The sequence below is a fragment of the Lepidochelys kempii genome, chromosome 6 (genome assembly GCF_965140265.1).
Source record: "Lepidochelys kempii isolate rLepKem1 chromosome 6, rLepKem1.hap2, whole genome shotgun sequence".
NCBI classification, from domain to species: Eukaryota; Metazoa; Chordata; order Testudines; family Cheloniidae; genus Lepidochelys; species Lepidochelys kempii.
In genome coordinates, this window is record NC_133261.1 from 107,933,681 (window position 1) to 107,960,280 (window position 26,600).

At 39.4% G+C, this 26,600-nt stretch overlaps 1 long non-coding RNA gene and 1 other non-coding gene across 2 annotated transcripts in view; one reads left to right on the forward strand and one right to left on the reverse strand.

The window, feature by feature from the left end:
* Positions 1-26,342, forward strand: part of LOC140913910 (uncharacterized) — a 34,360-nt gene extending 8,018 nt beyond the window's left edge. The window contains exon 3 of the long non-coding RNA XR_012159691.1: positions 26,084-26,342. This is a non-coding gene — a long non-coding RNA (uncharacterized lncRNA). The remainder of the gene's footprint in view (positions 1-26,083) is intronic.
* Positions 21,250-21,322, reverse strand: TRNAT-UGU (transfer RNA threonine (anticodon UGU)). Its single transcript has one exon. It is a non-coding gene; the product is annotated as a tRNA-Thr (tRNA).
* Positions 26,343-26,600: the final 258 nt, after the last annotated feature.

Consider the following 26,600-nt stretch of genomic DNA (forward strand, 5'->3'; position numbering starts at 1 on the left):
AGCTCATGTCAAAGGAACATCAAAGTTTTCCACACTCTTAGTTCTGAAGTCTTGCAGAGCTGTGTCTGCCAAATTATAGTAAATAAAAAAGATACTTGCACAAGAGTAACCTCTTTTATATTGGAGCAAGGATCTCTCTCCCCCCACCCCGTTAAAAAAATCTTTCCCGTTATTGCAGTAACTCTTGGGAGGCTCATACCTTTGGGTTTTCTTTCATTTATAGGTATGATGGCAGATTAAACCTATGTCAGGAAACAGTGATAATGCCCACTGTAGAGTCTTGTGAGTTACAATAGATAAGTTTTCCATGCCAGTGTTTTTTTTTCAGTTATTTGAAAACACCCTTTTAATTTTTAATGTGTTTGTATCCTCATTCTTTTACCAAAACTGATACCTTCCCACCCATTAATTCAGAAACAGATATAACTAAAACTGGTTGATATAAACTCAGAATTCGAATCTGTCTATTAGAGTAACCCGCGTGAGTGCTTTTCCCCTATTGATTTACATAATTCTGTCAAGAACTGTTATTTATATTAAATGGTATTAATATCACTATTTGTTCTGTGGTTGTATAATCACCAATACTATCTAAACTTCGCAATAATGACTACATTAGCCAGCAGTAGTCAAATAGTACTAATCAGTCAATATGTATTAATAACCATAAATGTAATTAACTTATCCTGTCTTCCATAAAGAATCAACTGTACCTCTGATGGTTTAAAAAGATTTCCCATACTTTCCCAGAATCAAAGAGAGTGCTTATCTTTTGGATTGAGAGATTTAAAGATTTGTATATATGTTCTGAATTGATTTCTTATTTTCAGTTGTGTTTAGCATTGACTCTGTTGTAATCTGAATATGTAATGCTATCTGTAGCCTCTATGAGACAGAAGAGCAATTAAAAGTGGGTTTCTCTTGCATTGTTTGATTTTTTCGTGGGCTCATTTTGACAGTGAAGAATTTTATGTATTATTGTAATAAGAAAACTTGTCAGCGAATTTGTGACCGTGGAATTAGAGATACAGCTAAGCTGATATATATGTAATGGCTTCATTATGCATAAGAGGAGGTACTCTTTACTTTGCAGCCCAAAATACACAAAGCGCCCATTAGAATGAAGAGGCCTGTGATGTCTCTTCATGTGCAGTGTATAAAGGTACATGAATGTCCTTGCTTGTTGGCATTTAATTTACCAGTTGCCTCTGTAGTGGAGCCTTGGCAGATTCAGCTTGAATCTGAAAGACAGGCTGTCATACTGAGAGTCTGCTGCCTACTGCTGAAATTGAGAGGCTTGGCAGATATGCAAACAGTAACTGGGTTTGAGTTGTTTTGATTACAAGTTAAACAGAAAGTCATTGGCAGGGCCAATGTAAATCTGCTGAGGTTTTTTGGCAAAATCTGTGGAGGTATTTCTATAGTTTCTGCAGAATTCTGTAGCACCTTGATTTCACATCAAAGAATGTCCACCTTTGAACCTGATCTGTGTATAAATGTGTCAGGAATGTAAGTGAACAGGTTTAAATTGCTCAGAGCTTCCAGATTCAGAAATATGAAACATATTAACAACACACTATACGGCACCATGCTTTGTGCAGTTATTAAATTGTGGAGTCTAGCATTTCATTCACGTTCATGTGTGTTTACAGATGTAAAAATGTAATGTGAGTTATAATCATTTGGAATAAGAATGCAAAATATATTTTAATACAGGTATCCAGAAAAAGCCATTGGGCCAGATCCTGAACTTGGTTACATCAGAGTAAATTCAGAGTAACTTTATGAATATGCTTTTTTATTGAGGTAAGCAAGGTACACTTTTACTGAAGTCCTCAGGATATACACTGGGATGACTGAGATCAGAATTTGAACCATGAAGCATCCCTTAACTTTTCAATAATTTTGCCTGAAACTTCTTGCTGTCTGACCATCCTATCCTGATAAAATTCTAATGCTCACCCTAAATTTATTTCCTATAACATTCAGTTGACTCTGTGCCTGATCTTCTATGCTGATTTGATAAAAGTAACCCAAACTGACATTATGTGAGCAAAAAAGGAGTCTGTACACTTTAATTACATTCCCTTTTACAGCTCACTCTCTGTTTAATTCTGAGTTAGTGTTTTGAACACTACTATATCCCTCACTGAGTTTGCCTTGCAATTTTAAGGCAAAACCATGTTAATTTTGGAGGGAGGAAAGAGAATACATATAATTGTTGCTCCCATTGTTTCTGGCTGGCTGGCTGTAGACAGATTTCTGCAAGGCTGGCTTTACATAGTAACAATACATTGATTTACAGAGGCAAGAATACTTCCATGATTGGAAGGTCTAAGACCCCTTTATTTGAAAGCTGAGAAACTGCAAGATGTGACAAAGTTCTTGGAAAGAGCCCAAATGTATGGAATCTGCAGCTCTCTCTCTTTTTTTAACCCACTTATATCTGGGGCTACTTCTGCTTCTTAAAGATGGCTTTGAAGAAGAAACAAACCAAATTCAGACAGAACATTATATAGTTCATACTAAATTTTTTTAAAGTCTCACTCGAACAAAGTTAATTAGTGTATTATCTGTGTGTTTTAAATTCACTTTCTTTCCAGATCTGGTCAACTGGAAAAGGATTTAAAATAAAATAGAGTTGTTTTACTTGGAAGTTATTTCACTGTTTCTCTCACATATTGTGTGTCTTTTTTATTCTTGTCCCAGTGGAATATAAGAGTTTATGTTAATAGATCATGTCAAACCTATGGTAATATGGGAAATAATAGCATTTGAAGGTACAGGTTCATTTGTAGGTACAGTTTGAAAGATGCACTTGCTCTGTCTACAGCCAGCCAGCCCGAAACAATGGGAGTGACAATTATATGTATTCTCTTTCCTCCCTCCAAAATTAACATGGTTTTGCCTTAAAATTGCAAGGCAATCTCAGTGAGGGATATAGTAGTATTTAAAACACTAACTCAGAATTAACAGGGCGAGCTGTACAAGCGAATGTAATTAAAATGTACAGATTCCTTTTCTGATCAAATAATGTCAGTTTGGGTTATTTTTATCAAACTAGCATAGAAAAATAGATCTAGGAATCTTCTAACAGGATCTTTTATTCCCCCCACTTCCATGCTGCAGACCAATGTTGTATTTTAGAGAATGCTAACAAATATCAAATCTCTCTGAAAGTGATATACTTTACTACTGTTCTTTCTTATAATACAAACATTACAGTGAAGCTCTGATACTATTTTTCAAAATATGCAGTATTTTGATATATGGACAACAGGAGAATATGGATTTTAGCTAGAATACCATAAGTGCTTAAAAGTTATTTCTGAGCTGATTTAACATGGAAAATCTCCAGGTAGATTAATTTTATGGGCAGCTTTTATAGGTGTAACATTTCAAGATGAGAAAGCCGTGCTTCTGAAATTTCGTTTCGGCAGATTTCATTGGCACTTCCATATCCATCTTTTATTACCTTAAAGTTGAAATTTAATCTTTTTTTTTTCTGATTTTTACTTAATTTCTGGTTGAAATGGCTGGAACTGTATTTTTGTGCTCAGATTCTCTTGCCTCTATTGCTGTTCATCATTTACATCGCAAATACAAAAAAAAAAAAAATCAGGATAAAAAGTATAGGTACTTAAATTAAATAGCTGTGCTTTTAAGAAATTACAAGGCCACTCATGTCTATTATTTTTACTGGACCAGGTGGTTTAAAGCAAGGTTAAATAAATATTCCTCGAAAACATCTTTCCAAAAGGCTGCCTGAATTCATGAAAGGAAGGAAAGTCTGTGCTTAAGCCTCTCATGCCGTTGTAACACATACGTCTGAAGCAGCAGTCTTTGTACAGGCATAACTCCCAATAGAAACATGTTTTTATAAATATAAATAAATACGTATTCAGAGCATGCCCCAGAATGGTCTCTAGTCCAGTGGTCTACACTGCTCTATAGCAAGAGTAGTGTGTATGCTATATTGTGGACTAGGTAAAAAGGAACACGTTTAGCCAAGTTTCTGTATTACTCTTAATATGGATTCATAACACACATCACGGAAGATGTGTGTTGTGAATGCCTATGAATAATAGTATGCACTCGTGTATTATGCACTTTTCTGTATTTCTGAAACATACTCCGGAATACATAGCAACTTCTTATGAAAAGTGGCTTTTATACATGTGTTGAGGCTGCTTTTTAAATTTCAGTACCTCAGTCATTTGTTGGTTTGGGGTTTTTTTTGTTCTCCTTTGACTCTACCCACTACCACTCTTGTAAGCTATTATGGACTGATGGCCTACAAAATTACTTTAAAAAAATAAAGATGTTTTAACATTCCAGCAGTAAAAGTGGGGGGGAAATAAGGATTTGAAATCCGTATACGTACGTGTCTGTGTGTGTAATTCACAGACTCCTTCAGACAGTGATTTTAATTTTTATGGCTGAGTTATATACCTTTAAAATTGTTCTCAATAATATAAATGCTGAGAAACTCTTTAACTGTTGTGGTGCCTGTGGTAATAAAGAAATGCACTGGGAGAGAATGACAGGGGTACAAAACACTAAAGAATGATGATTTCCTTACTAGCAATAAGATTGCATAAATTAGGTGTACATAAGTTCCCAGTGATTTATAGCACTTGAAACTTGCAAAAAAAAAAAAAAAAAAGATTATATGTGATGTTGTGTTGGAAAATAGCAAACGCTGGTGGTTATTCATAGAATGGATAAAAGAACAATGATCTAAATATGGGTTGTAACAGCTGTTCTTTGTAAGGATCTTTGTACACCATTTATATAAATTATTTTCTAAAATATTTCCTTGAAGACATACTTAATCATGCAAACTTGCATATCCTATTTGTTAATTTTTTAATAAAAAAGAATTCATTCTTCCCCCCACCCACCTCCTTCCCTCCCTACTGTTAGCCTATTAGTAGAAGTGGCATCATATCGATTGGATGCTTAATAACTATATTCTCCTACTTGCTCAAATATTTAACTGTTTGTATGGCAACTAGTGTAAAGATGTCTAAGTAAGGTAAATCTAAAATGGGAGAATAAAGAAATGGATTGTCTATGGCAACAAGAAGTAATTATTTTTCCTCAAAGGATCAGATGCATATAGTTGTTTGAAAAACAATCTAAACAACATTTTGTTCACCATTGATTTTAAAAGCATTAAAATTAGTTTGTATGCAGTTATATTCATTAATCTTCTATGTAGGCTGGTAGGATGAATAGTTAAGAAGCAATAAAACATTCTGTAGTAAAATATACTTTGTCAGTTGTCAGAAGAAATAAAATACATATATTTGGAATGTTTGCTTCCTGTAGAATATGATATTGGCCATGTTAATTACAAACCTAATAAAGCAATTTTATTTGTGCATCTTAAGCAGCTTATAGCGGTAGATGACTAATGCAACTGTTATGGAATGTACTGTGTTGGGGAGTTGAGTGTTCATACAAATGAGAAATAAGAGTTGGCAACATATACCCCTACAGTCCCTACGTTTTAGAGCTAAATCCTCTCTTAGAAACTAGTATTCCAGTATTGCCTTGTTGTAATTTTTAACCTCTGCAAAAAAGAATGGAAGTGTTTTTTCTGTTACATGCAATTTTCTTTCCTGCTCCTTTTGATTCCTCAAGTCAATATCTCCATTCATACCTAAACCAATTCATCTAATTTCACTGAAGTACTTAAGTTTATTTTTGTAAAAATAAATAAATAAATAAATAAAAATTGAGAACACTACACTGACTAGAGCCCAAGGAAAAGAAACTTTTTTGGTTCTTATGTGTAAGAGCACAAGCTTTTGTTTTGTATTAGAAGAACGGAAAGAGCTGTGTGTGTGTGTGTGTGTACGTACGCATGTGCAAAACAACATGCCATCAGAGAGAATAATGCATATCAAAATGAATTATTGTCATTGTGTTCAGGTGTATTTGTGAATTAAAAACTGGAAGTTTGAAAAGTCAATTAAAATGCATTTAAATTCTTTAACATCAGAATTCTTTAATATGAAACATTTTTCTAGACAGTTTGTCAGTTTCGCTGTAAGTGTTGCACTGTGGTCATAACAAGTTTCCTCCATCTATGATTGCTGGATGGCTCTGGAACATGTTACTGCTTCCTGCTCCATGAGAGAAGAATACTCTTGAAAACATGGAAGTACTTACAAAGTAAATAAGCTTTAATTAAGTATCATTGTCGAGCATTAATCTTTATAGCTCTGTTCCCTATGGAAATAAGAGTGGATATTCAATTTGTTTTGATTATGTATGAATTTTAACAGAAGCTTTATTTGTATATTGCTGAGGTCTTCAAGATAGAGGCATATTTGTGTCGACCATAAGCCATTAAGAAGATGATTCTGCATTAATTTGGAATGAGAGTGACTCATTTTTACTGGGTATAGAGTAGTGATTAATATTTAGGATAAATGAAATATTACACACAAGAATAAACAACCAACCATACACAGCAATCACAATTTTCTCATTCAGTCTGAAATCAGGATTTTTCAAGAGTTAACAGTAAAGTGTTTCTACTTTTACTTTTGTGTGGCTTTTGGCATCTACCAATTCTGCTGCTCTTCAGTCCCTATAACCAACATATGCCCTGATCTTGCAATGAGCACTGCACAGAGATCTGCCCACACAAAGCTCTTTAGAACCGTGTTTCTCAACCTTTTTGATACCTGGAACTGGCTTGCTGCCTTCCTAAGCTGTGTCAGAGAGATCTTAGGGACCAGCGTCAGTCCACGGACCAGTCATTAAAAAACTCTGCTTTAGAGGATTGAGGGCCTAGTTTCATACTGCTTTCACCTCAACATCCAAACATATTAAGGGTGAAATTGACTTTATCCTGATGAAGACTGAATAATCAGCTTCATGCAGATGAAGTGCATGATTGGTAAGAGAGCAAATCCACCAACCTCAGCTAAAAGCTGAGACATAATGCTGCAGTGTGTTCCCTTCCATCCACCCTGCCTTCCCCATGGCTCCTCTCTCCTTTGGTTCACTTTCAGCCAAACAGGCCTCACACAAAGCCATCTGCATCAATTGAACACAGTGATGAAGCTATGAAGGAGAAAGGCCAGGTAAAAAGGAGGGATATTTGCATCCCCTGCTTGTAGAGGAGTGGTCTGTGTGCTGGATTCATGTAGTCCAGTTACGAGGATAGCACTGGGGATGAGCCAGGGGAAGGGCCATAGTGTTTGTAACTATGCAGATCCGCATTGTCTGGTTTTGAATGGCTAGTTTCTCCGTGCAGAGATCTGTTCTTTTTTTGTTCTATAAGATATTATGCACATCTGCAGTATGGCAGTGGGTACACAGATGGCTGGGAACCTTTATATAATGTGCAATGGGGTGTTATTCTCCCACTCCTTTCGGATGTGTCTCACTCCTTTGAGAGTTATTGTAGGCTCAGTCCTTTGAGAAGCTTAGTGCTTCTCCTTAGATAAAACTCTTTAAGGCTGTCTATCCTAAGGATGCTTGTACCAGGATAGTTAGCTATATCAGCTATATCAGTTACGAAGCAAGCTATATCAGTATAAACCCACAACATCAAAGCACTTCATCAATGTAAGATGGGGCTTGCACTGTTCAAACCCACATAGGACACATTGATGCAGGCCCCATTTTGCACCAATGCAAGACATCTACATTGAGGGCTTGCAGGGTGTAGCTGCTTCATTGTAGAGACTGGCCTTGGTGAGTGAAGTTGTCTGCACTGCAGCAGTATAAAGTGTTCGCTCTTTGGAAACATTTGCTCTCGCAGCCTGTTGCTCCTACTTTGTAAGCAATGCTGAGTGAGCGAGGAGGAGGGCAAGTGAGCCAGAGCAAACAAAAGAAAGGGCACAGCAGCACACTTTTTAGGAGAGACCAGAGAGAGGCAGAGGTAAGAGGAATCTTTCTACAGGCCCTTTTACTCTCTTACTTCTAACTGAAGGACTGATTAAAGAGTCAGCGCAACAGGCTGCAAAAATGAACACCACTCTTGGTGGCAAGATTGTACCGATACAGAGAGCTTCGTTCCTCGGGGTCTGTCTCATGAACATTGAGTATGCAGTGCCTCTCTCAGGAGCAATACACACGCAAAGTAGGCAGGGGGTAGCTGCAAGAATTAATTTCAGCAGCCATGGAAACCAAACCCAAATCAATCTAAAATTCCATGTTCATTATAATGCCATCCTCAGGGCCTTCAGATGTTCTACTCTTTGTAAACCAGGGAAGTTATACTAATGCCAATACTGGACTATGTATTGACTCTGTATGTTGAAAACTGTTTCTTAGATTTTAAGGTCAGAAGGGGTTATTGTGATCGTCTAGTCTGACTGCCTGCTTAACAGAGGCCACAGGACTGAATTAGTTCCTGCTTCAAGTCCAGTAGCTGTGGTTGAATCTGAATCACAGTATCTCTGTCAGAAAAACATCCGGTCTTGATTTTAAAATTCCAGTGATGAAGAATCCACCGCAGCCTTTGGTAAGGTGTTCATCACCTTCCCTGTTAACAATTCGCACCTTATTTCTAGTCCAAATGAACATAGCTTCAGGTTGCCGCCATTGGATTGTGTTCGACCTGTGAAGAACCATCTATTATCAAATTTCTCTTTACCAAATAGGCACTTACAGACAGTGATCAAATCACCCCTTAACCTTCCCTTTGACAAGCTATGTGAATTGATCTCCTTGAGTCTTTCCTATAAGAAATATTTTCCAATCTTTTAGTCATTCTTGTGGCTCATCTCTGAACCTTCTTCAGTTTCTCAATATCCTTCCTGAAGTCCAGAACTGGACACAGTACTCCAGTAGTGGTCACACCAGTGTCAAACACAGAGATAATATAATCTCCCTACTCTTGCTTGATATTCCCCTGTTTATACATCACATGATAGCATTAGCCCTTTTAGCCACAACATCACACAGCAAGCACACGTTCAGCTGATGAAAAGGATTAATGTGGTTGGGAGTCAATTTTTAGAAATTTATTACATCAGACAGAGTGCTATTACAAGAACCTTATTATAAGGATGAATCTAGGCAAATACCACCTCTTCAATGTTTGTTTTACAGAAGAGATGATTGTACAGTAAATTTCTTATCGTGTATGACTTGTAAAATTCTACAGGAAACCATGTGAAGTGTGTCTTTCGATATGCTCTTCCCAGGGTGATCTGACTGTTTCATGCTCAGAAGGAGCTTGCAAAACCTGCCCATTACACTGAAAATATTTAACTTTTTAGCACTTGTTACTTGGATGAAACCACAACCAGTCTCCTTCTAAACTTGCTCATAAAATGCATCTCAGTGGTCTTGTTAAATGAACATTTGAAACCTCATAGTTAGTAATGTTGAAAAAAGCAGACCAAATAAAATTGTGCAAGTTTTATTGACAGTTTTTTGGTCCACATTTTTGACTGGCTCTTCTCATCAAGCTGTTTCCCAATATGCATAAAATACTAACATTGATAGTGCAGTGAAAGGATGTAGGGAAAGAGTACTGACCGTTGAGGGAAAATGGCAGTAGGAGATTATTTCAGAAAGTAACATGAAGTAGCAGAGTGTGCAGCTGATGTGCTGAGAACCACGCAATATTTTGATTGCCAGGTTACTTCTGGTGGGGATCTTAGATAGAATTTTAGCCAAAATAAGGAAGAGCACAGGGAGCATGCAGAACCCAATCATATGGAACAAATTAATCTGTGGGTGACTCTCTCAGAAATTCTACTTGTGCCATGTGCTAGCAAGATTATGTACTAAAAACAGAAGTATAGATCAGGTGTAGTAGTGTATAGCTGAGGCAATACTATAGGCTGTGGGAACTGGGAAAAGGAGAAACCCATGAGCAAAATGGGCTGTGCATGAGCATGCAGATAGGGTGCAAAAGTTACAGAGATGTATTTTAACTAGCAACAATGGACAAATGGTTGAATGGATAGGAGTGATTGGGTACTTGCTGGGGGACGTTCACTATAGACCATCAGCTGGACATATGGTCTGAAATTAAAAGGGCAGTTAAAACAGAGATGGTAATTACTATGAGAGTAGTAACAGAGTGAGTTACCAGCAAAGCAGACCAGCGCTTCCTTGTGTGAGAAAACTTTTTTAAAACTAGTCAGGGTTCCAAGAAGTGTGGAGATGCTACTAAACTTAGCACTGAGTCTGAAAAAAAAAATTGGGGAATTTAGAGGTCAAAAGCTACTGAGCAGTAGTAGGGATTATAGTGTGGTGATAAGGATCTTATTTAATTTTTGCACAGGTTATTAAATGCTTTAACAGGACTAGGAGCTGGGGAGAAGGGAGATATGAGCAGAATGGAAGAATTAGATGCTGGGGAGGAGGGGAGAGGGGCAAAGGGCCTGTAACCACTAGACCACACTCCTCTTCAGGACCTAGAATATGAGTCCCAGCATTCCTTCGCTGTCTAGCAAATAGCTTTGAAAATCCACTGGCAAAATGTCTCTCCATTACCCTGTAATAGCAGGTCCACATAGAAGGTAACAGCCTACTATGGTACTAGCTCCGTTAGCTTAAGTGGTAGAGGACTGTGCTGTGATCCAAACCCTGCTGCTGACTTGGAGGTGGGGATGGCAGGTCAATATGGTTCCACACAATGAATTTTCTGTTCTTTTCAGTGTTTAAGTTAGCATGGGCAGCCTTAATTATGGCATTGTCCTAACTTTTGAGTCCTTGAGTTTGCAACTTTAAAGTTCTTTTAACACAGTATTTTCCAATGTTTATGTGTGTTGCAGGTGCCACATATAGGTACTATAGAGGATGACAATGAGTATGTCTGAGCATTGTTTTCTGAAAATAATACCTAAACCTTGAAAAAAGTACCAGGTTTGTATGGTTTGCATCCTGGAATATGAAGTTGTCTCAGTGAGGATCTGGCAAACCAGCTTAGACAGTCACTGCTTCTGGTGTTGGGCATGTAGTACAAGACAATCTGATTGTTACCACAGCACAAAAAGGTGTGAGCAGCACACTATAGGTCTGTTAGACATTAGGCCAATTACCAGTTCTATGTACAATTCTGGAGTCTGTGATAAAAGATTGATGGAACAATTTGATTGTATAGACATGGCTTATATTCACAAAGACAGGAGGTATTGGACAATTCCTCTTGTCATTCCACCTTTTTTCTTTCTGCCTTCTACTTCCTTTTTTTTTGCTGCTTCTGTCCCTCCCTCTGTCCATAGAATGTAGTCCTTCCATGACCCTTAGGGTCAACATGTTTTATCTTTTGGGTCAACATGTTTAGTCAGCTCTGTTCTAAGGCATAAATAAGAATGTGTGGATTTGTCTATGATCCAGCCTGATGTGCTGTTACATCTCACAAAGAGACTCAATAGCTGACATTTGCATAGAAGCATTTAGAGAGTTTTAAAAATGTGAGATCAGATCCCCAGTCATGCAAAGTCCGCCTCCTTCCTTGTGGAGCTGCATCAGTTTACCCCTGCTGGAGATCTTGCCCTAATGAATGGAAGTCATTGTACCCCATTTTAATAATAACAACAATTTTGTCTTCTTCTTCTGCTACTACTACTACTTCTGGTAGTTACAAGTTTGTGTGAAGCTGCTGTTGCCCACAGGAGAGAGACTATCTTGATAGGTGTACTACAGAAAATCCTTGCCTATAAATTATCTTTGTTTTTCTTTAAACATACAGTCAGTCATAATTGCCTTAGAGAACAATTTGTGCTTGTATAAAAATGTTCAACTGGTTAAAGAAAATGTGAACAAGATGTTCTTTGTTCAAATAAATGAAGTGTTAATGCTAGTTTTAGCTATTGATCCTTCTTAGCAATTGTACCTCAGCCCATTGCCACATAACTATCTGTCAGTCAAACGGGCGTCACTTCATGCTCTTTTATCTGATTCAGAAATGAATGTGTTTAGGGAATGTGCTTGCACTCAAAATGTAAATAGGAGTTTTACTGTAGCTCTTAAAGCTATTATAGCATTGATGGTCGACTCACTATAGTCAAAGTTGTCAGCTTTTATGTTGTGAGGCCTTATGTTCAGGGGATGTTCCATAAAAAATGGTTCAGATCAGTCACCAAGTATTTTTACAGCATCAAATTATCCAAAAAATTAACATTTATTTAAACATCTGATTGTTTTTAAACGCATAAGAATAAATGAAGGTATATGTTAGCATCAGATGTTTGTAGATCGTTCAAAGCGGCATCAGATTAGGTGACAGTCTATTAAAATTTTGCTTTTTGTCCTCTCATTGAATGAGTTTTTCTGTCAAAATGTAGAATAGCATTTAAAAGGGATGTAAAATGATGAAACTGAGGAATTTGTGTAGCATACACAATAATTTTGATACACATTTTTAATCATAAAGGAGATTCCAATTGATAACAATTCACATGGAATAAATATTGCATTAAAGATTAGGTTAAAAAATGTGGAAACTGGTCTCTTAAATGAATGTTAGAAATGATTTTCTCTTGTCCAGAGCAACAGTACACAAGGAGAATCAAGCCCTATATGTTTTTTCATAATATGCATCGTTAGCTAACATATAACATAAAAAATCACAGATCTTTTAGAGCTAGGTTCACTATGAAAGATACACAGCCATCTGTAGTGTGAAAGTTTATGACTCAGGCATCCACACCTTAACTAAGTGATTTAATAAAGACATATCTGGGCCGTGGAAACTTTTCTTTCACACTTCCTGCTTTGGAAGGACAAAAGATCTGTGGAGTTCAATGAACATTTTAACTCTTGCTTAGTAGTTCACTGCATAGATTCAGGGGTGTGGGGTTTTTGTTTTACTTTTGTTTTTATTTCACAGGCCTGTAAGCTCCTCTGACCTGTGTTTTGAATTTTAAAAGGTAGATTAACTAGATATCATAAAAAATGGTAACTCGATTCCAAGGTGATGGGTGTACTATATAGATTAGATTAGACAGAACTCTGGACAGACAGTGGAGAAACGTTATTCCAAAAAATATGACTTCCTGAAATTATTTCTCATCCAATTGGTAACCCATTTTATGAAGGTTACATAATATTATTGTTCAGCCTTTTTATACTTAGGAACTAAGGGACCCTGTGGAAGAGCTCTGTTCCTACTCCAGCCGCATCAGAACACACAGACCCATCAGGTAGTGTCCAAAATCATCACTCTGTTGGGGTTCTGGCTTTATTGGTAACTCAAAAAAAAAAAAAAAAGCTACATAAAATCTCAGCTTAGGCTTTCTCCCTGAGCCTGGCTATCCCGAGGGTTTCCCTCCAGGATTTCCTTTCTCTTGGTTCCCGCTCCCGAGATAGTTACTTCTACCTCCCTTTTGTCCATAGTGGAGGTAATAAACCACACCTGCCACAGTGAGTCAGCAGAACTTCAGCAACTTTATGTAGTGTTCTCACACTAACTGGCAGGATGGGGCAGTGGCACAGACGCCCATTGATGGCTCCCTACTCTGTGTCAGCAACTCTTGTCAGACCTAATGTACTCACTACACCTAAAACACTGTAATCATTATATATACCCAAAAGGTGGCATGTCATATATAACTAGAGAACTAACAACTCACTGATCATTAATACTCTTGAGGGATGAGCATACAAAGAGTTATGAATGTGCTAGAATTATGTTCCTAATGTGTTAGACAAGCCATGCATAAGCACAGTTTGCCTTAGATAAAGGAAATTGTGTTTGTTTGTCTGACCAGCCTAGTTGTCAGGCACAGATAATGAAGGCACATTTACATAAAAGGTGAACAAAGCCATCAAGCTAGCGAGTAGAGGGGGAGAACCTCTTGAAGGGGTCTGAACCTCAAATGAGAAGCAATTAAATAAATTGATCATACACAGTCTTATTGTATTATAAAAGTGTGTCAAGGTCTTTTATGAAAGCTAATAACATACAGGTGATTAATTTCATTGTGAAATGTGTGTATTAACACTATATGAGGAATTATGGATATTTAATTATATTATGCTTTAAATTCTGTGACCAAACACAGGGAGAAACATGTTTTCCCCCAGACAGGAGGGAAGGGACTCATCTACTCATCTCTAGTGAAATTAAGCAATGGGTAACCAAAAATTATGGAAGCTCCATTTTACATATGAATCAACAAGGGGATGAGAAGCCCACAGGAAGGGAAAAACAGCATGAAGTTGCCCTGAGTCTGGGGACAAAACTGAGTTTGGAAAGTTATAAAGAGAATGAAGAAGCCATCTTGACATCATCACTAGACAGATATAAGAGCCCAGAGCTCTTGTAAGCTGAGAAAGATGGGTCCTTTAACCAAGGGGGTTGAAGTCTCTGGGATCTAAAGGTTGGTGAGAAATTTACCTTAAACCCAGTCTATAGCTCAGGGGTGGCCAAACTTACTGACCCTGCAAGCTGCATATGCTAATTTTCAGAAGTTCAAGAACTGGGCATGTCTGCTGGGGCTTGGGACTTCAGCCTGTAGTTGGATGATGGGTCTAGGGTCTTCTGCACCGCAGGGAGGGGGGGCCACAGGGCTTCAACCCTGCAGGAGGCATCTGCTGGGGCTCGGGACTTCAGTCCCAGCAGGTATGCTGCACGGGGCTGAAGCCCTGAGCCCCGGCAGGCACCTCCCACAGCGTTGAAACCCTTAGACCCCTCCCCCACCACTGCTGCGCAGAAGCCCCTAACCTTACCACCCTATCATGGGGCAGTAGCCCTGAGCTCCCCCCGAGTCTGATAGGCAGAGAATGGGGGAGTATGAGAGGCTCCACGAGCCACATTTTAACTGTAAAAGAGCTGCATGCAGCTCGCAAGCTTCAGTTTGGCCACCCCTTCTGTAGCTTGTTAAGTCTCAGCTACTAGAAAGCATATTTTTACTGTTGTTCATTTGTAACCCATTCTACCTTCAGTCCCTTCTACTTGGTGTCACTTAACCTATGTCTTTTTGTTAACCAAAGGAAAAAAAAAAGAAAGGATTGTTAACACTAGTTAAAATGATACGCTCTGCTTTTGTCTCTTCAACAGATCTTATTTCTCCTCTGGATGTTTCAGGAGAGGGCTGGACATTTCAGGGCAGAGGGTTTGGAGGAAATTCGGAACTGGGAGTGTGTTGGGGTCTCTTAGGTAGTAGTAATCCAGGCTGGTGGAGACCAGAGTGTGGCCGTGGTGTAACAAGGAGGCTGCTTGAGTCAGAGTTGCTAAGCCAGGAGTGCTTAGCACACAGACTCTCAGTACATGTTTGTATGCTGGCTGAGAGTGTCCAAACAGGAAGCTACAGCAGCAGAACATGTTAAGGCAGTCAGGGTTGCAGGACAAGCAGTGACACAACCCCTTAGTGGTTTGGGTTGCACCTCAAAATGTGACAGGAACAGAAGGCCCTGTTACTTAGTCACTGAAAAGTTGGTAGATCATTGGGTCTTGCTGATAGATGTTAACTAAAAGGTATTGAATGTGCATCTAACCTCACTTCGAAAATTCCCTTACTTCTGGGGCATGCTATTTCTCTCATTTACCATTAAATCACTGCCAGAATCAAATAGTTATAGCTGAACCCATTTTTTTGAGATATGAGAACAGGAGACAGCCAAAGAGATCCCCTCCTTTTTGTTGTTGGTTTTAATCCTGGCATTCCTCTCGTGGTGATCTGTGTTGCCAAGATGTCTGCTGTGACTCCATCTCTCACCCTTCAGGTTTCTTAAACCTGTTCTTAGCTCTATGTTCTTGGCTATTTTAAGGCTCTGCTCTGAAAAACACTTTTACTGTTTTAAGGCTCTGAAAAGCACATTTACTTAAAAAGGTCTGAAACAAACTTTTAAAAAAACATTTATATTATAGCCTTTACAACCTGGCTTCCTACCCACATTTGGATACCTGCGCCATCTCTAGCTACCTTAATGGACAGACAAATGCCAGCTCCAGGCAGGAGGAAATAAAGTGTACTGCTAGGAGACGAGTTGAGTGTGAGAAGGCAATGCAGTGTCATGAAGGAATCTTGGAGAGGTGTCTGTTGCCACTAGTGGAATCTGTTTGTTGTCCTGGGCCTCCTGAAGCTAGGGTCCAGTCTCTAGCACTGAAAACTAAGGCCTGGTCTACACTTAAAATTGAGATCAACCTAACTATGTTACTCAGGGGTGTGACAAATTCACACTCCCGAGTGCCATAGTTTAGGCAACTTAACCCCCAGTGTTACCACCACTCAAAGGTAGAGTTTCTACAGCGATGGAAAAACCCCTTCTGTCAATGTAGGAAGCATGTAAACTACGCTACTACAGTGGCATAGTTGCGATGCTGCAGCTGTGTCGTTATAGCACCCAAAGTGAAAACATGACCTCACATTGCTTCATGGTCTGTGATGTTGCCTCATGCAGGCACCATAACTATAATTTATTTCTCTCCCCACTGTTGGTATCCCAGGACATTGCATACCTTTTGAGGCAGGGATATCTTAGAGCCCTGTAAAGTTTTATGAGAGCTGTCAGTGAGGGCTTGGCAGAGACCTTGCAAGAGAATCAAAATATCAGCAAAGGTAGGGCTTCTAGAGGCAGAGCAGAAATAGATTTCAGTAAGGCGTTTGATACGGTGCCACATGCGGAATTATTAGTTAAATTGGAAAAGCTGGGGATCAATATGAAAATTGAAAGATGGATAAGGAATTGGTTAACAGGGAGACTACAGCGGGTCCTACTGAAAGGTGAACTGTCAGGCTGGAGGAAGGTTACCAGTGGAGTTCCCCAGGGATAAGTTTTGGGACCAATCTTATTTCATCTTTTTATTACTGACCTTGGCACAAAAAGTGGGAGTGTGCTAATAAAGTTTCTGGATGATACAAAGCTGGGAGGTATTGCTGATTTAGAGAGAGACCGGGATATCATGCAGGAAGATTTGGATGACCTTGTAAACTGGAGTATTTCATGTGCCAATTTCTTTAATATTCTTGGAAGAAGATTATCTGGGCCTCCCGATTTAGTCCCATTAAACTGTTCGAGTTTCGCTTCTACCTCAGATATGGTAATATCTACCTCCATATCCTCATTCCCATTTGTCATGCTACCATTATCCCTAAGATCCTCATTAGCCTTATTAAAGACTGAGGCAAAGTATTTGTTTAGATATTGGGCCATGCCTAGATTATCCTTGACCTCCACTCCATCCTCAATGTTTAGCAGTCTCACTTCTTCTTTCTTTGTTTTCTTCTTATTTATATGGCTATAGAACCTTTTACTATTGGTTTTAATTCCCTTTGCAAGGTCCAACTCTACTTGGCTTTTAGCCTGTCTCACTTTATCCCTACATGTTCTGACCTCAATAAGGTAGCTTTCCTTGCTAATCCCTCCCATCTTCCACTCCCTTTATGCTTTCTGCTTTTTCTTAATCACCTCTCTGAGATGCTTGCTCATCCAGCTTGGTCTACAACTCCTGCCTATGATTTTTTTCCCCTTTCTTGGGATGCAGGCTTCCAATAGCTTCTGCATCTTTGACTTAAAGTAATCCCAGGCCTCCTCTGCCTTTAAATCCATAAATTCTTCAGTCCAATCCACTTCCCTAACTAATTTAGAAGCAACAGGTCACATCTCCTCACACCCAGCAGCAGCAGCCACTGTGGCTCAGCTCACACCATATGCTGCAGCTTGTTACACAGGATTCTGTCCTTCAACCTCCTGACATTGGAGTCCCTTCCCTACATCTACAGCCTGTTTACATGGACTTCATCCCTTTTGGCCTCCAGGAACAAATCCCTCACTCTCTTTGTTTAACATTAGTTTTGTCTGGGGTTTGTCAGGTTCTGTGGGTTTGATGCATTCCATGTGGACCAATTTCCAAATAGGATCATGATTGGAGAAACAGCTTGATGTTGTGTAGAAACTGAAGGTCATTAGTCAAGCATGAAACATTTAGTCTGTGGAGCCCCCAGAGTGTTAATGGTTTTGTGGTAATGAGCCAAAGTTGTGCTTCACAGGTGAGGGGCCAAAGAGCCTACTGGATCTATTTTGACTGTACCCGTGTTTCATTTCTTGTGCCTTCATGGACAGAGCCCTTGCATATTTGTGACATGGAAAATTTGTTCCAGTCAAACAATAATGAATGCCCCTAGATTAAATCTATTTAACAAAGAATACAAAGCACAGAACAGCTGTGCTGTACCTGTCATTTGTAAGTGTCCAGTGATCCTCCAACATAGTAGATTCATGGAGCTAAAAGAAATGATTTGCCTAAAAAATTATTAATGCTTATTCTGCCTGCAGAACCCCTTAATTCTCGTTACACATGCCAGCATATTATGACTGGAAGCTGTCAAATTCTAATGACTAAAATTTCATTTTTCTGTCTTTTCATGCTGTGTTTGAGAACTATAGGTTGGAAATAATTCCCTAGCTAAATTTCTTCTTCAAATGGTAAACTCTGTCATTTGCGCGCTCTCTGTCTCTCTCTCTCTCTTTTTAAATTTGTGTTTATATTAGTGCCCTTCTCCTTCCTTATGTTTCTCTCACTGAGAGAAAAAAAAATTTGATTTTCTTCCCAGAACCACTGTCCATTTTAAAGAACATAATCTGAGTTGACAGCAGACAGATTTGATGCAAAAATATTTTTACCCATTGATTTGATCAAAACATGGGTTATTTAAAAGGGGGAGGAGGGAGAAGGTTAGCATGAAACAAAACACATATACAAAAATGTCTGCCATTTCATGTGGTTAAATAACCTTGACACTGGAAAAATATTTTTGCCGTCCTCCTTGAAACAGAAATTTGTTGACACAATATTCAATAATAGAGACACAGGACTAATGTTAACATACTGCACCAAATAGGATCTATTGATCCACCTGTTATTATGCTTGTTACTGAAATGCTGTATGTAAAGCAAAGGAAACCAGTTTCCAATTTAAGTCATTAATAGATTGGTTTCAAAATTTATGTTACACATGTCCAACAAATCAAGAATAAAAGCATGTGAAAGGCTGTGTAGTCCATATTGAATTACTCATTCATTCCACAGTAAAAGCCTTTAGCTAGAGATTGACCAAAGAATTTTAAATATCTCATTATATATATGTCATTGTTCAAAGTGTCCCTAAATGGGATTAAACAATAGTCACTCAAGAATTTCCTGCAATGTCTGTTTCCCCCTTCCCCCCCTCACCTTGACTTAAATTAAGGCTAATTTTATGTTTTCAGTGTAAGGTAAAAGAAGGATATTCCTTGAATGACTTTCCAACATTTTCAAATCTAATTCATTGTAGGTACTTCTATCAAATGATTACTTATTTCATCTCATTGTTTTAGAGGATTTAACTCTAAAACACACATGTTTGATATGGACTTGATGGCCATTTTATAAAGATGAAACCAACTGAGGCAGCATTCACCTATGAATTTCTGTTTGTGCTCCAAATTAAAAATAACACTAAACCAGCTTTCAAAGATAAAAGGTTATTTTGACTTTTGTTTTTACCTCTTGCATGCATTGTATGCATGTACCTCAGATGCTTGTTTTCTAAATCTCAGTAGCAGAACAGAATGATCTCCTGGGGGGTAGACCCTACATTTTAGATAGTAACTAGAAATCACAACTAATTATAATTCAACTGTATGTTTTTAAAAATTGACCTTTGTCATGAATCATGGCTGTTTTCCAGTTCTTTCTTTTAAAATAGTCCCCCAGCCACAAACATAGTAAAACTAAAGATCCTCATAAGGGGGGAAATTATGATTGCTACCTTAATTATCTAACTTTTTAAAAGCAAACATATTGCATTGTGGTATTGTTTCAGTCACCTGGTCCATCTCTCTTATCAGCATTTGCACAATATACAGGGTTTTGATGGGCTTGTGATAGACTGATGTCTGAAATACTCTAATCTGGGTCTTCTGCTTGTCAGTGCAGCAGACTTTGCTATTTTGGATTTTTGAAACAGAGCCATACTCTGGGAGAATAACAGATAACTGTGCCCCTGTATTGACTCATCAGTGTGAAGCGAGGTTACTTAAAACAGACAATGGGCCTGTTTCTTTTGCCACTTTCATGGGTGTAAATTGGGGGTAAACCTTGGTGTAACCAAGAGTCAGGCTCGATTAGTCCTGTTTTGAAGAGACAATAGAAATAAAAACTATTGTTCTAGACTGCAAGGTGAACATGAGGGAGTGTGACCTGTTGCAAGTCTTTGCTGCGCCAAGGATCTTCATGAAGGGAGACTGCTGAGGTCTCACTTCCTTGGCAGCCTGCCTCCCTCCCTCTTACAAGGAATGGCAGGACAGTGGGAGAGAGGAAGCTGCTGTTGACCTGCTTCCTTGACCTATGTAAGCAAACGGCAGATGGTGGTCCAGTTCCCACCTAAGACAACCCATCATAGAGTGGGAGAAGGCTTCCAGCATCTGCCACACCTTCAGCATGTGGAGACAGACTGTTGGGGAAGCTATTGGTTAGTATGCGTCCTCCCTGCTCCTACATCAGAGGTCAAAGAAGAAAGTTACTCCCCATTCCAGGGGCAGCAGAATCATAGTGTCACAAAGGAGGGTGTTGCTAGTGTTCCATTTTTACCCTCTTCTGAGACTTGCCTTTCTTTGGATAGAGACTCCTAGTGGCCCATTTCCTCTGCCCCCTGCTAATGAAAGCAGATTGTGAGCTGAAGCAGAACAACCTGGAGAGTTGTTGGCATCCTGCTCCCCCTTTCTAAGTTCATATGGGGAAGCAACTTCTGGGCTTTGCTCTGCACTTGACTATAGCAGATTCTTGCTGAATTTACTGGTGTCTCATCATGCTGTCTTCCTCCACTCTGGAGCCAATTGACTCATGAGGAGAAGGCTGTTACAGGTCTCTTTTTCCCCTTACAGAGATACCAGAATAATGAGAAGAGATCTTTTATTTTCCATCTTCAGCCCTTTGGACACTGCATAATGGTAACAGAAGGCTTTTATTTTTTTTCCCTTCCCTCTGGAGAGAGTAGAGTCACCTCATCTCACGCCTCTTGCTGTCCCTCAGGTGGCCTGGCTTCTTTCCAGTACAGAATACTGACTCTTTCTAGTTTTGAACGGGTGTATTATTTATTTGGGTTGCAGCGGCACCCAAATGCACAAGGTGCTTTCCAAAGACAGAGGAATCATAGAATCATAGAATATCAGATTTGTAAGAGACCTCAGGAGGTCATCTAGTCCAACCCCCTGCTCAAAGCAGGACCAATCCCCAATTTTTGCCCCAGATCCCAAATGATTGAACTCACAACCCTGGGTTTAACAGGCCAATGCCCAAACCACTGAGCTATCCCTCCCCCGCAAAGCGAGTGCAGGCCCCAGTGAGGATCGAACTCGCGACCCCCAGTTTACAAGACCAGTGCTCTAACCACTGAGCTATGGAGCTATGGAAGATGCTGCCTTTCTCCTCAAGGGCGTAGAAATAAGATTCTCAATTAACACTGTGTGATGAGATTTATAAAAAATAATTGCTCTGCTTTAGCAATAAGAGTTTGAGGAAAATTTCAAATGTAAAATGCGATCATTCAGTCAGTGTGATTCCAGCCTTTAATATAGTTACTTCGCTTCTTGTCTTTAAGAGACACAGTGGGTATGATTTCCTCTCAGTTTCCTGTTTCATTTTGGTGTAAACCCATTGGCATCACTGGAGTTGCTCCTGTTTTATGATTGGATAAATGAGAGGAGAATCAGGTCCACAGTCTGTGAGGGCCTGATTCAGCATTGCTCTACAGCTCTCAGGTGAGCAGCATAAGAACAGGGAGCCTGTTCTCCAGCTGCAAAGCTAGCGCTGCATAGCCTCTGAGCAGGAATCTGAGAGAGTACCACAGAGAATTGAAGGAGCAGATCCTGGGAAAAATAGGGAATGGCTGAGACAGGCCTACACTCTAGTGATTCTGTATCCCTGCAATGGCCCACAGGGACCACTGACATTGTGATGCAACTTAGGGCAGACCTCAGTGCTACTCTAGCCTGTGTCAGGGGTCTAATTGGCTCACAGGAGCTTGTGAGTAGAGAAGCCTCAAGCTGCCTCTCAGTGCAGGAATTCATAGATGCATAGATACTTAAGGTCAGAAGGACCATTATGATCATCTAGTCTGACCTGCTGCACAATGCAGGCCACAGAATTTCACCCACCCACTCCTGCAAAAAACCTCTCACCTATGTCTGAGCTATTGAAGTCCTCAAATCGTGACTTAAAGACTTCAAGGAGCAGAGAATCCTCCAGCAAGTGACCCGTGCCCCATGCTACAGAGGAAGGTGAAAAACCTCCAGGGCCTCTTCCAATCTGCTCTGGAGGAAAATTCCTTCCCGACCCCAAATATGGCAATCAGCTAAACCCTGAGCATATGGGCAAGATTCACCAGCCAGATACTACAGAAAATTCTTTCCTGAGTAACTCAGATCCCACCCCATCTAATATCCCATCACAGGCCATTGACCCTATTTACCATGAATATTTAATTACCAAAACCATCTTATCCCATCATACCATCTCCTCCATAAACTTATAAAATTTAATCTTAAAGCCAGATAGATCTTTTGCCTCCACTGCTTCCCTTGGAAGGCTATTCCAAAACTTCACTCCTCTGATGGTTAGAAACCTTCATCTAATTTCAAGTCTAAACTTCCTGGTGGCCAGTTTATATTCATTTGTTCTTGTGTCCATATTGGTACTGAGCTTAAATAATTCCTCTCCCTCTCCGGTATTTATCCCTCTGATATATTTATAGAGAGCAATCATATCTCCCCTCAACCTTCTTTTAGTTAGGCTAAACAAGCCAAGCTCCTTGAGTGTCCTTTCATAAGACAGGTTTTCGATTCCTTGGATCATCCTTCTCTGTGCCTGTTCCAGTTTGAATTCATCCTTCTTAAACATGGGAGACCAGAACTGCACACAGTATTCCAGATGAGGTCTCACTAGTGCCTTGTATAACGGTACTAAAACCTCCTTATCCCTACTGGAAATACCTCGCCTGATGCATCCCAAGGCCACATTAGCTTTTTCCATAGCCATATCACATTGGCAGCTCATAGTCATCCTATGATCAACCAATACTCCAAGGTCCTTCTCCTCCTCCATTACTTCTAATTGGTGCGTCTCCAGCTTATAACTAAAATTCTTGTTATTAATTCCTAAATGCATGACCTTACACTTCTCACTATTAAATTTCATCCTATAACTATTACTCCAGTTTACAAGGTCATCCAGATCCTCCTGTAGGATATCCCTGTCCTTCTCTAAATTGGCAATACCTCCCAGCTTTTTATCATCTGCAAACTTTATTAGCACACTCCCACTTTTTGTGCCGAGGTCAGTAATAAAAAGATGAAATAAGATTGGTCCCAAAACCGAACGTTGAGGATCTCCACTGGTAGCCACAGTTCGCCGTTCCAGGCCAATGGGGGCTTCCAGAAGCGGCGCGGGCCGAGGGATGTGCTGGCCGCTGCTTCCCACAGCCCCCATTGGCCTGGAGCGGCGAACTGTGGCCATTGGGAGCTGCGATTGGCCGAACCTGTGGACGCGGCAGGTCAACAAACTGGCCCAGCCCGCTAAGGGGCTTACCCTGGCAGGCCGCGTGCCTAAGGTTGCCGATCCCTGATGCAGGATCACCAAGTATTTTGGGGAAGCATGTTTGAAATTCACATTACATAACAATACCAAAAAATTTGAATGTTTGTTTGAAAAATATATATATGGGACACGTGCTTTAATAATAGATACATTGCAGCAAGTGATAAGCATCACTGAAATATTATTTCTGCAGATCCTAAGATTCATAGAGCATATGCACCTCTACCACTTGCTGCAATGGAAGGGGATAAAAATGACCATTTTATAGCAGTCATTCATTTGTGGAGAGAGAATTATTTTGAGTATTTATGGAGCAGAGTGATTTTTTTTTTATGTATAACATGCTCATTTTCATTCATATTGACAATTTGAAAATTGGAGGAAGTGAATTAATATTCAAGGACAAAATCCTGTAGTCTCTACTCAATTCTTGACCTCAGTGGTAGTTGTGGTTCAGTAAGGACTAGCATTTAATCTTTTTTTTTTCTTTTCACAAATTATATCTGAGCAATGTGATCTGTAATTCTCAAAAATGGCCCTTGATGTTGGGTGTTTTGGGGAGCCCAATCAATGGCAGTTGCAGGTGCTCAGCACCTCTGAAATCAAGTCCCAGATAGCTCAAGTTAGACATACAAAAACTAAGGCATTCAAATCATTTGCCCCTTTTGAAACTGTGCAACTTGATTTTTAGATTTGTTGGTTATTTAAAAGTGTTCTTCAAGCACTTTATGCCAGTATATTTTAGCCTGTGGGCAGTTTGTGAACTGTACACTTTGACTATTCAATATATGCTTCCTGTGGCATGTGATTAGTTACTAAGTCACATGAAATTGTTTCTGACCCCTAATTGGATGATGTGACCACCTGAATCCTTTCCATGTAAACTTTTGCTTGAACATATGTTTGCATGAGCACTTGCAAGACTCACAATCTTCTCATGTACTTGTGAATAAAAAACCCCCAAGCCCACTTGTGTGAATGTAAATACTTTTCAAGTCACTTGGTAGATTTATATCTGAACGAATTGTTCTCGAATACTTTTTTGTAGCAGCATTTACCCAGCTCTTGTAGCTTCTGTAGGATATGCCCCCCCAGGGAGTAAATGTAAAATGCTCATCCTTCCTTGAGCCAGAATACTCCTTGCACCTTACTATTTGAAATTGTTCCACCTCCCCGACCCCTAATAACCATTTGTCTTATTTGTTACTCCTGTGACAGTGAAAGAACTCCCTGTTCATCATGCCTGCAATTATCATTATGGCTGCAAGCTCACCAGTACTAGGAGTAATATTATGGCCCTTGAGAATAGAAGGCTATAGCCTCTAGCATGTTGTTCTAGTCCACTGACATCCTAACTAGACAGTTTTAATTTGAGCATAAAATCCATATTCCCAACCTTATGGAGAAAAGAAGCAAGATTCTTTTTCATTGAAACCATCAAGCAACATCACACAGAGTTCATAAGATTAAAGCATGTTTTTCCTGTCAGCTTTTCTCCTTCACATCTATGCGGTTAATCTATCCATTTTGAAAGATATCATTAATTCTATAGGAGCAATATGAACTGAGAGAATAACCCCATCCTGAAATTAAACTAAAGAATGTATTATTTAAATGAGATTCTGCAAAGAGATAAAGAGGCGAACCCGGTACAGTACCCTTCTGAGTTTTAACCATTGTTTCTTCGAAGGCATAAATTTACTTTGCAAGCTCTGCAAATCTACTGTCAGTGGTATTTCTACTTATGTTACACAGTGGCAAAACCTAAAGAAGGAGTCAGATGTGTGCTCTACAGTACTTGAGAATTTAAGTTAAATCTGTATTCTCCCCCCCCCACCCCGCATTTCCTCAGAGAAATTAGCTATTCTATTCACTGCATAAATTTTCAGGTTTTGCTAGCACGACACTCAGGGTGTTGAATTTTTTATGACAAAAATGCTGTAATAATTGTTGAACAGATGTAAGTGTTGGAGAGTGGGCTCTGGCAGACCTCATGAAACCTCTATTAGCAATTTAACCCTGTCATTACTTCAGTGCAATGGGAATGGGAAAAAAAGATGGAAGTTTTGAATTGTTTCAAAGCAAGAGTTTCCAAGGTGGGGGTAAAAGACCTTTAATTATCTCTTTTCTTAAGGAAAACAGAGGTGGGAGAAGGTTTGAATGAGCACCAACCCCGGATTACTGCCTTATCGAGGCTTTTCATTGTGCAGTGTGTATTTGGTAAATTGATTGAAGTTTAAGGGCTAGAGATGGATTTGGATTTAGATATCTCAGCACAACCACCACCACTGTAATCTGTGAAGTTCAGAATAAGCTCCAAATCTTGAGAATTAGGCCCCTCTATGTAGTATTGGCTCCATTCATTGGAGACATATAAGTGGGCAACAACAACATGAAGTTTATTTTTTGAGAAACAGGGTAGCTGTGGATTTTCATTTCTGATTCACAGTCCATGCCTGCCAAATTAAAGCAATAGCTTCTGAAATCTGGATGTCATAGGCCAACTGAGAGCTTAGATTTACACCTCAAAGAAATATGCACATAGTGTAACACCCCTTTATTTACTGCCTACAGAGAGAAGTGCCTTGAGGGATTTGCACAGAACTTTGTCCACCAAATGATGAAAGCATGCAAATTCCTCAGAATCAAAAGGTAAATCAAAAGAAATGGCAGCCAGGAAGACAAGACACCAGTGACAGCCCATCAGTTGCATAACCGCATGACAGACCTAGGGGCAACTCCAAAGCAGCCAACAGAGCCGCCCAAGGAACCTGCCATGGAGACAGATGTCGTTACTAGAAGAAAAATTTTCACAGCCTTGTGTGAGGGGTTGAAGAAGTAAAAAATACATATATACACACATTTCGTGACTTTATATATAGTTTTGGTAAGAAAACTTTATTTTGAAAGAGTTTTTGATAGAGATATTTTGTGAAATATGTAATGAATTCTTAGAAATGAATGTGGTTTTATGTTTGTGTGCGTGTGTCCATGCGCACATTGGTTCTGCGAAGAACTTCAAATGCATCTCTTAAGCAACCATAATAATTTAGGGTTTGTATTGGGAAATAACTAGTCAGGTGCATTTGTT